The sequence below is a fragment of the Pinus tabuliformis genome, chromosome 9 (assembly GCF_031772625.1).
Source record: "Pinus tabuliformis cultivar Carrire ecotype Pingquan chromosome 9, CPIR1, whole genome shotgun sequence".
NCBI lineage: Eukaryota > Viridiplantae > Streptophyta > Pinopsida > Pinales > Pinaceae > Pinus > Pinus tabuliformis.
The window spans coordinates 151,533,874-151,544,294 of NC_142307.1; the positions used below are offsets into that span (position 1 = coordinate 151,533,874).

Genomic DNA, 10,421 nt, shown 5'->3' on the forward strand with positions numbered 1-10,421 from the left:
AAATTATATTTATCAATAACAAACAAATTATTAATATAAATATTATTTTATAAAAATATTATTAAAACGAGTTCATTTTATACTTCTTTTCCTTCCATTTAAAAACAACTACTTCCATTTAGAAACAACTATTTGTTTTAATCATCCATCTTTCAAAAACCTAAAATGAAGAAGACTTGGGTGTCATGGTGTCATCCCTAAGAATTAATCAATTCCTTATAATAAAGATGAATTGGAAAAATATTTCTATATATTTTCCCTTCCATTCGGAAGAAGAATTGGATGACTGCCCATTCCGACTCTAACAACTATAACTGACGTTTTAGCCCGGAGTATGTCTTCTAATGGTCTTGTGCTCTCATCTTGAAAAAGACTATGTAAGCCGGAAAGCTACTCGAGATGCTGGAAAAGTACTCCAGACACGATTTCTTCAGGTGAAGAAAAACCTATTGCTGGTAAGTCGAAGCACTATAAGCAAGGCGGTTCATTGCCCCTTCCCTCTCAATAAGCCAGCGGAGAAGAAAAAGCTATTGCTGGTAAGTCGAAGCACTATAATCAGGGCGGTTTACTGCCCCTTCCCTCTCAATAAGCCAGCGGAGATACTCAAAATCAGAAACCTGGCAAGGAATCGTGAGGATGCCCTTGTTGCAAAAGCCATAGACGGGCTCGGCTTCTTCCAACAAATGGAGAAAGAGTGGATGGTTGAAATACAAGATGGGGATCACAAACCGCGTCTGCTCTTCTTGCTCGTCCCCAACATAAACAGCCACGGAGCCCTTGGGAACATCCTTGGGAAGATATTGAGTTTTCTTTTCTTGAGCCCCCTTCACAAAGCTAGATTTCCGCCAAGATAAATGGCGGCCGATATGCCGTTTAGTTCGAGTCAGAAGATTCAAGCAATTGCCAGAGGCTTTAATTCAACATTTACCCAGACACTGAATCCTTTTAAACCGCCTGATTGAAAGAAGGGAAGTCGCCCGGCTTAAAGAATGGTCGTTGGAAAGATTGGCCGGCTGAGGTTGATCATGTGGAGTATAATGCGATCCCAAGCGCTTTGAATGCAGAATTTTTTTCCAAAGCTTAACTAATTTGCATCCCAGTTTCAAACCCTTGGCATTTCCATCCATGTCCATGGCCGGTATGGCTTTGTCCGATCTGGGAGAAAAACGGTAAAATTGAAAGAAATATTTACAGTAGGGTTAAAGAAAGTTATGGCTCTGTCCGATCTGGGAGAAAAACGGTAAAATTGAAAGAAATATTTACAGTAGGGTTAAAGAAAGTTCAGGAACATGCTGTAGTAGAAGAAAGCAGAAAAGAGCCAAAGATTCGCAACTAACATTGCTAGCCTGAACGAAGTTAGGCCGAAGTTGGAAATAGGCAGAGGGACGTTAAGAAATATTTATAGTAGGGTTAAAGAGAGTTCAGGGACATGTTGTAGTAGAAGAAAGCAAAAAAGAGCCAGCGATTCGCAACTGACATTGCTAGCCTGAAAGGAGTTAGGCCGAAGTTGGAAATAGACAGAGGGACATTATACATAGCTTTTTAACCTTGTTCGTGGGCTGATTCATGAACCGTTTCAGTTTCATGAACCGTTTTAGTTTTGAACCGTTTTAGTTTCATGAACCGTTTTAGTTTTGGATCAACGATCAAACTTTGTTCAATCGTCTAACATCACAAATCCACTGTGAACAATAGGACACGTCAGCGGCTGGGGCAATTCATTTCAAAGGGAAACACCTTACAGCGTAACAAGCATGAAACGCAACATCATACTAAACAACACGAATTTGTAGAATAATAGAGGGGTCAAGTTTGAAATTACCTTGTGGTACACTTTTGGTACACATTTTTGGACTACCTTTGGTGAAGCTGTGTGGGTGTTCCCTTGTGCTATATTAATAATTTCCACAATAAAAATAATGGTTTATAACATTGGGCTAGCCATTTGAGGCTTCTTTGTTATCATATAATGTAGGCCATGACTTGTTAGGAACAACTAGCCTAGAAATGAAGTTGAAAAGCTAAAATTTAATGTATGGAATGATCACTAGATCTCAGATCTCACATGATATCAAAATCCCTTGAATTAATATATTTAATTTAGGTTGTAATTATTTGTTTCATTAGAATTAGTTGAACATTGTCTTACACCAAACTCATTTGGGAATAAAATAGAGCATTTAGGATAAATAATAGGGAAGAATGGGTACCATCTAAAATGTTAACTTAATTTGCATAATGGTTAAAACACTGAGAAAAAAATATATATTATCTTAAAATGGAAGAATTGTAGCTTTGTTTTATTTAATATATGTGAGTTAGGTAAAGTGAATAAATTTTTATATTTGTCAATGAGACATAGAATATATAGTGATGGGGTGTACTATTCAGTCATTTTGCGATGTGAAGTCACCAGTTTGAAATTCCATGTTAAGGGCTAGTGTGGCCCAAGCCAGGTGCGATCCTCACGTGATTTTGACAACTTAGATGCCTCTGGGTAGTAGTTTCTCAAGCCAAAGGTTAATCCTGCAGTCATCTCAATGCTCAGACAACTTGACAAACAAAAAATAATAGAGTTTTATATTTGTAAAATGCCATGTACATTAACATATGGATATGCTTTTTGATTTACAAACGAAGAAAAAAATTCTTATTGAATTCCAAGAATTGATTGATTGGATTATTGTTTGAATTAATGATATATGCATATATTTAATTAATCAAATTAAACTTGTACACAAAATAATTAATTGATCTTAAAATGCCACTTTAAAAGGAAGTAGATTCCATGTTTTATATTTAAAATCTTCATCTTCCTTAGCAACTATTCATTGCAAGTGCGCGTGTAGGAAGAGTGAAGTTTTTACTGTGATGGGTTATTGTGTTTAGTGGTAGGAGAAATGATGTTTAGATATCAAGACAGAAAACATGCAAAGGAGACATACATTCACCAAGTAAATATGGGAAATATTAATCATTTTGTTTGTCAAGTTGTTTGTGTCCTCTAGAGATGACTACATGTTTAACCTTTGGCTCGAGAAACCATGACCTAGGGGCATCTAAGCCGTCAAAATCACCTGGAGATCACATCTGGCCTGAGCCACACCAACCCTTGACATGATTGAATTTTTTCACATGGAGTTTCAAATCGAGGACCTTCACATCACTAAGTGACTTAACAATACACCCCATCACTGTCTATTATATGCCTCATTAACAATATTAATTACAAAACTTTATTAATAAAAATATTTTTAAAAAATCATGCATAGGAGTTGGAAAAATCTAACATTGGAGAATCATTGGTTGTAAAATGTAATGGTAATATAAGAAAAACTTAAATACAATTATTATAATATTTTACCTCTAATAAAAGTCAATATTAAACTAATATTCTACCTCTTACAAAGATTAATACTAAACTAAAATTATACCATTAACCAAAATTAATATTAAATTATCTATAACTTTCTATCTCTAACAAAGACTAATATTAAATTATCTACAACTCAGGTCATAATACATATGCTAGATACGGAACCTTTAATGTTCATATTTATATTAATCGAAGTTAAAATAATAGAGAAACATTGCACATTGGTCCAAACTTATAAAAAAAAATGTCATAATACTTGCATGGCCACTCTAATAAATATCTTTATCATAATTGATGTCACTAGGAGTTGAGTTTTCTCCTTGCGTTGAAATCAACTATCTATATATAAGTTCACTTACAAGTTTTAAAATAAACATCATTCTTTAAAAAAACTACTTCCACATAATTCACTTCACTTAATCCAATGTACTATGGTTCTAACATAAAAAAAAATCAACATAAAGGCACTTTTGAACCAAGAATCTATCCATTTAAACTTTAATCCAAGAATCTACCCATTTAAACTTTAATATACAACATAAGATAAATGATATATCACTATAATTTATTAAAAAAATATATCATGATTGGCACTTTGGAACCAAGCATCTCCTATCTAATTTTTAATGTACAAAATAAAACAAAAGTTACACTTCAGTCCAATGTACATAAAACCAATCTAATTTTAACGTACAAAACAAACAAAGTACACATTTACGTATTTTTGCTACTATCAAACATTTTAATATAGAGTTTTATCAATTCAAAGAAAGTGTAACTATCAATAAAAGTTTTATTAGATTCTATGGTATTTATCGTGAATAAAAATAACAATTTTATGTTCAACTTCTCCTCACCAATCAGGGTATTTGTCTCCATCAAATTATCTAGTGATATATTACATTTTAGGGAATGTTCTAATTGTTGATTGTATATCTTCTAATATGGAGAAGCGTATCCTTCTTTCTTTAATAGTTATAGAAGTGAATATCATACCATATTATTACTTGAATGAAATAAAAAGCACTAAAGATGGATAAAATCAACTAAAGAAAAGGTTATGTATCAATTAATTTTAATTCAAATATTTAACTAAGTTTAAATTTTAAGTTGGAGTTTGTGTTACATATCAAGTAGATTTTGTTGTGAATTTTATACTTTAAAAATGGTAAGAAATCCATAGTTTCAATTATCTTTGTTGTGAATTTTATATTTTAAAAATAATAAGAAATGAATAGATGTAATTATCTGTGAAGGTGAATTTTTTTACAATGAATACATTATACAAAATAATATTTGATGATTCTAAGACTAGGTTTCTTTAGCATAAATGAGAGACAAAGGGTACAATTATAATGAAATGGGACTATGAGGCCTACATAAAAATATAAAAATAGAAATGTAATCACTCAATATCTAGGGCTTAATAGAGGGGTTTAGGGCTACCATGGGGTTGATATAGGGCTTAGTTTGCCCCTGCCATTCAAATAAGTGTTGTCCTCAACAATGGACTATATGTGGGTGTTTTCACATGAACAAATCATCTTCTTGTGTCACTTCTTCCACCTGTAGGTTCTTCCATCTAATGAGGTATTTAGTAATTTCCCAATTTCTTAGCTGCTTAGTCCTTGTTCTCAAGAAATTTTCTGGTTCTAGTATTATTTTCCCTTCTTCATTAATATTTGGTAGAATAGTCTGGATTGGGATTTTCTCATCAAATACCTTCTTTAAGAAAGAAACATGGGAGACTAGATGTATATGTGAAGATGGAGACAACTCCAATTTGTAATCCATACTTCCAATCCTTTGCAACACCTTATAGGGGCCATAATACCTTGGTGCTAATTTATTGTACTTCTTTTGTTGCTCGAGGGACATTTGTTTATATGGTTGTAGTCTCAAAAATTATCCAATCCCTCACTTCAAATTCTCTTTCACTGTTACTTTGATCTACTTTTTGTTTATCTTATTTTGTGCCATAGCCAAGTTGTTCTTTAATAGTTTGCAAACCTACTCTTGTTGGTGTTGTATGAAATCCTCTATTTGTTTAGCCTTTGTAGTCCCTTTTAAGGGTGGTGTGATGGATGGAGGATGATATCTATAAAGTGCCATAAATGGTGATATTTTTGATGAAATATGGATGTGTTGTATCACCATTCTGCCAAGGGAAACCATTTGACCCATTGTGTTTGTTTATAAGATGCAAAGCAACATATATATCCCTCTAGATAGTTAGTCACAATCTCAATGTTCCCATAAGATTGAGGACGATAAGATGATGATCTATGAGCCAATTTAATACCCAAATATTAAGAAAATAAGTCAATCCAAAAATTTCTAGTGAACATTGGTATTCCATCTATGTTACTTACACTAACCATTGGTATTCCATGTAGCATTTGGATTGTTTCCATGGATGCTTCTTCCATTGTACTCGATTTAAAAGGATGATAAATAGAGAAAAAATGGGCATAATATTTCATTCAATCTACCACTACCATAATGACTCTCTTTCCATAATAAAATCCATTGAAACTTGTTCCTAACAATGACTTGGTATGGGTAATGGTTGAAGGAGCCCTGGGGTCTTTATTGTCTCTCCCTTATTTTGTTGGCATACCACATATTCAACGACAAACATTTTCACTTCTACTTTAAGACCTTCACAAACAAATGTTTCTTAATTCTATGGTTTATCTTCAAGAACCTTGAATGTTCCCCTATGATGAATTGTGTAATTTCTAAATTACCTTATGTTTGAGTTGAGAACTCTTATATAAGTATAAGCGATCTTGATACCATAATTCTTGACAAACTTATACTAATATCTTATAAACCTAAGACTCCTCCAAGTTTCTTCAAAATAGTAGGGATTGGCCATTCCCTGATAGCACTGATTTTGTTAGGATCCACCTTGAAACCTTCATGTGATACAATATGACCCAAATATTGATCCATATACTACCATAGCGTTGACAACCAAAAAAATTCTTGCCTGCAATGTAGAGATACCACCTGATCGAGGCCTCAATTAGACCCTTATTCGTTTGGTGGGGTGGCACTCACCAATATTTGGCTCGATTGCTGTGTCCTAAACTAATATACCTATGATAAATGTATAACTAACCTAATTTAATTTAATCCTAATTCTAAGTACTTATTTAATACATATATAAGCTTTTCTCCCACTATGTTGGAGTTTGATGGACTTGTTGTTACAGACAAAGAGGAGGAAGAGAACTACCCAAAATGCAAGTTTTCTAGAAATTGTAGATGTTGAAAATGGTAGTTCTTTCTGTTAGTGTCGGTCTTGAAAGCCCTCCATCAGTGATCAAAGCTCTTTGCATTTGCATTAGTAGGTGTCTCATCAGTGTCAAATTTTGCATCCCGTTAGGCATGCCATAACCCTGATGGAGGAGCTGGTCTATTTTTACCCCTCTTGGCTTTGCTGGATCAGGTCATATCAGTCATTAAGTTTTTCAAGCTTGTCTTGATTTGTCTTGAGGTCAAAGTCCTAGGTCTAGGGTTTTGGTCATTTATCTCTGCAAGGTCATGTCTAAGAAAATCCATGAGTACTCAGCAAGCCAGAGGGAGGTTTGTAAACATGTTTCTTCGATATTTTTATCTTGTACAGTGAACTTTCACCTTGGATTTAAAAACTTTGTTTTTAAAGCCAAGGTCATTTTCTCAGTTTTTGTAAATAAGTGATGAAATTTCAAAAGTCTTCAGCGGACAAAATGCAACCCTGGTCCCTTTGCCAAGGTCCCTCAGATGATCTACCTGCAAAAAGAATCAAGTCAAAGCACTCAATGAGTCAAATTCAGGATAAAAGAAACCAAAAATCAATGTTATAAAGTGTCAAAAGGAAAACATTAGAAAGTGGGTTTATGAAAGAATTTTTTTCAAATGAAACTTATAAAAGCCTAAATTCCCTCCTTTCACTCTCATTGTGCATCCTAACGCTTGCAAGAGAGGTTTGAGAGAGCGATTGTGAGAAAGGAGCAAAGGCAGGGCAGTTTCGGGCAGCAGAGAGGTGCGCGACCCGTTGAACCAGGTGCGTGACCTGTTGGGTGTGCGCGACCCATCAGAGGGTCTCCCACCGTTCAGAAAAACAACGGGCGCGACCCGTCAGAGGGGCGCGACCTGTTGGGCGTGGTGCGCGACCCGTTGGACTGTTTTGCTGCAAACTTCAAACGAATTCCCTCAAACGCCCTCCAAGCTATCAAATTGTTCGAGGTAGGTGCTCTAAACATGGATTGGTTGCTGGTTATGAATGGTGGGTGTCATGAACATGTTAAAATGATTAAAATTTTGCAAGTGGAACTCCTTTATATGGCTGCAATGTTAATGAGCAAATTGTGCTAGGGTTTGTGTTGTTTCAAGCTATTGTTCCCTTTGGTTTGTTTCCCTCCTTTCCCTTTCACTCACACTTATATGTTCATCTCTTTTCCCATAGTATTTTACAAATAAAATGCAATTCTTTCCCCATCCCTAATCACTAAAAATGAAAACCCTACCCCTCTCCCAAAGCATCAAAAAACAAAATTCAAACCCTAGTTCTCCTCCACCATATGCATGTGTAAATAAAGCAAAAATGTTGGTAAATATGTCAGCATGTTTTGTTCATGGTTTCCCTATTTCCCCTATTAATACATGTATGCATATTCCCATGTTCACTTTCATATATGTTTTTTCCCATATGCAATGATCTTTGCAAATGATTTCCCAATTATAAATATGTATTCCTATATGCATAATGATTTGCAACATTTCCCTTAAAAATTCCCTGTTATATTTATATATTCCCATTCCTTGTTAAAAGATCCCTCCCCTAACATTTCCCTCATGTCTTTTTCCCCTTGAAACAGCATAGAGTTCAACACTTTTTGCAGGCAGAGACAACAGTTCAGTTTGTCCACTTTGCTCCTAAACCATGTGAGAAACCGAAACTTATGAGCAAAGTGATGACCATTCATCATCTACAGAGGTTGAGGTACAGAGGAGGCCTCGTAGGGGAGGTAAGGGTGGACATCATAAGTGAGAGGAGCCCACCTCTTTGGCAGAATTACAGGCTTGTCCCATGGCAGTGACTTGTTTCCAGTACATGTCTTGTTATCAATTTTGTGAGAGGATCTCCCAGATTCAACATCACAGAGAGTTGGCCCGCCTCTTTGTTTTACATTTGCATGATGGACATGTCAATCTAGCAGGGGTAGATTTTACATTGACACCCGAGGTGATCTCACATGCTACAGGGATACCGAATGTTGGTGAGGTGTGGCCTAAGCGCAAGTTGCTAGATATTGTTCACTTTGAGCCTTATGTTCGGCCATCATTCTTGAGACATTTAGCGGGTGTTTTTCCATTCAGATTTCTCCGGAGCGAGTATGCTCCCATCATGAGGCTTATTATGCACTATTTTACCTGTGAGGGCAGATTTTCACAGGTGTACTCATATCACATTCACCTCTTGATGCACTTCACCCGAGTGAGGATGATGAAGACCCCGGCCCAGCAGTATAGGAGCTTATGTCATTATGGTTTGATTCAGCTCATAGTCTTGCATCAGTTGACACATCAGGGTATCTCATGGGAGGAGTTTATCTCTCGTGAGTTTTTCACAGTGCAACCCCAGCCACATCATGAGGTCATTCATGAAGAGGGAGGACCATCTCAGCAGCCTGATATTCCGGTCACCCGACATGCGAGCTCTACACCTTTGGTCACCTATCAGAAAGGCCCAAGGGCCTTATTTGCAGCAGCCAGGCGAGTACTATCTCCACAGCAGGTGGAAGGGGTCTCGCCTTCATCATCAGCACAGCGAGTGTTATCTCCACATCAGGTGGAAGGGGCCTCGCTTTCTTCACCAGCACAGGTACCACAGAGGGGCAAACAACCCATGATTCATGAGGGTCCATCAGGAGTCCCCGACACCGAGGTCATTGATCTTGAGGCCAGTTCTCCTAGCCGAGAGGCAAAGGAGATCATTCAGCATCTGAGAGCTAAAAATGATGTTTTGCAGAAGAGACTTGAGGGTACCTAATGGACTATCACTTACCTGGAGTAGCGGAACAAACAGTTGGAGGAGGAGAAAGCACTAGATGAGTTATGGAGGATTCGTAGTGACCGAGTCTTGAACCGAAGAAGACCCGGTGATCCATTGCCTGCTGACTGAGAGTCAATGCTCATCCAGGTGAATGCATACTTAGAGAGGCTGTTGGCTAAGGCCAACCAAGAGAAAAAGCTGCTGAGGAATATGAAGAATCATTATTGGGCAAGGATGCATGTATGCAAAGCCAAAATGAAAGTTTTTCAAAGGAGGTTGACCGAGGCTCAAAAACAGAGAAAGAAGCCAAATCCCCTCTGTATCTTGGCTGAGGCTTCTCTCAAGGATCATGGCACTCATTAGCCTAGCCACAGCTCAAATCCCAAAATTTTTTGAGAATTTTGGGTAATTTTGGCATTTTTTGGAAATTTACAGGTTTTGGCTCCTCAACGGGTCTCACCCCCGGTGAGACCCTTTGTCATGGCAGCTCCTTTTTGCAAAAACTTAGCATTTCTAGATTTTTTATGCAAAGTTACATATGCCTATGGATGGACTTGAGTTTTTATGGAGTTTTGAGCCTCCAGAAGGTCAAAATACATGCAAAATTTGACTTTCTGCCCCTTTTTTGAGTTGCAGAAACCAGTCTTGGGAGAATTAAGTTTTGAGAAGGCAAATGACCTCTAAATTCAAATCTTCCAGTTGGGTTGGAAAGTAAACTCACAGACCTTTCCAACGAGCTATCCTGCACCCAATTCTGACACCTGCAAGTGCCTCAAACAGAGCTCCCAATGTGCGCGACCCGTCAGGCAGATGTGCGCGACCCGTCAGGCAAACTTTGCCAGATTTCACTGTAACAGCTCGGAAAAGCACAGTTTGACTTGGTTTGACTTTTTGAGGTTAATGATGGTCTTCTTTGATGTAATTGTGACACTTTTACCCTTTTGTAACTCTTCTAGAAGATTTATTCATGTAAAGGGTAAAAATTGAATGTATGAACTG

The 10,421-nt window shown here is 36.8% G+C and overlaps 1 pseudogene; it reads right to left on the minus strand.

The window, feature by feature from the left end:
• Positions 1-527: 527 nt before the first annotated feature.
• LOC149147582 (auxin-responsive protein SAUR32 pseudogene) lies at positions 528-1,133 on the minus strand (annotated as a pseudogene).
• Positions 1,134-10,421: the final 9,288 nt, after the last annotated feature.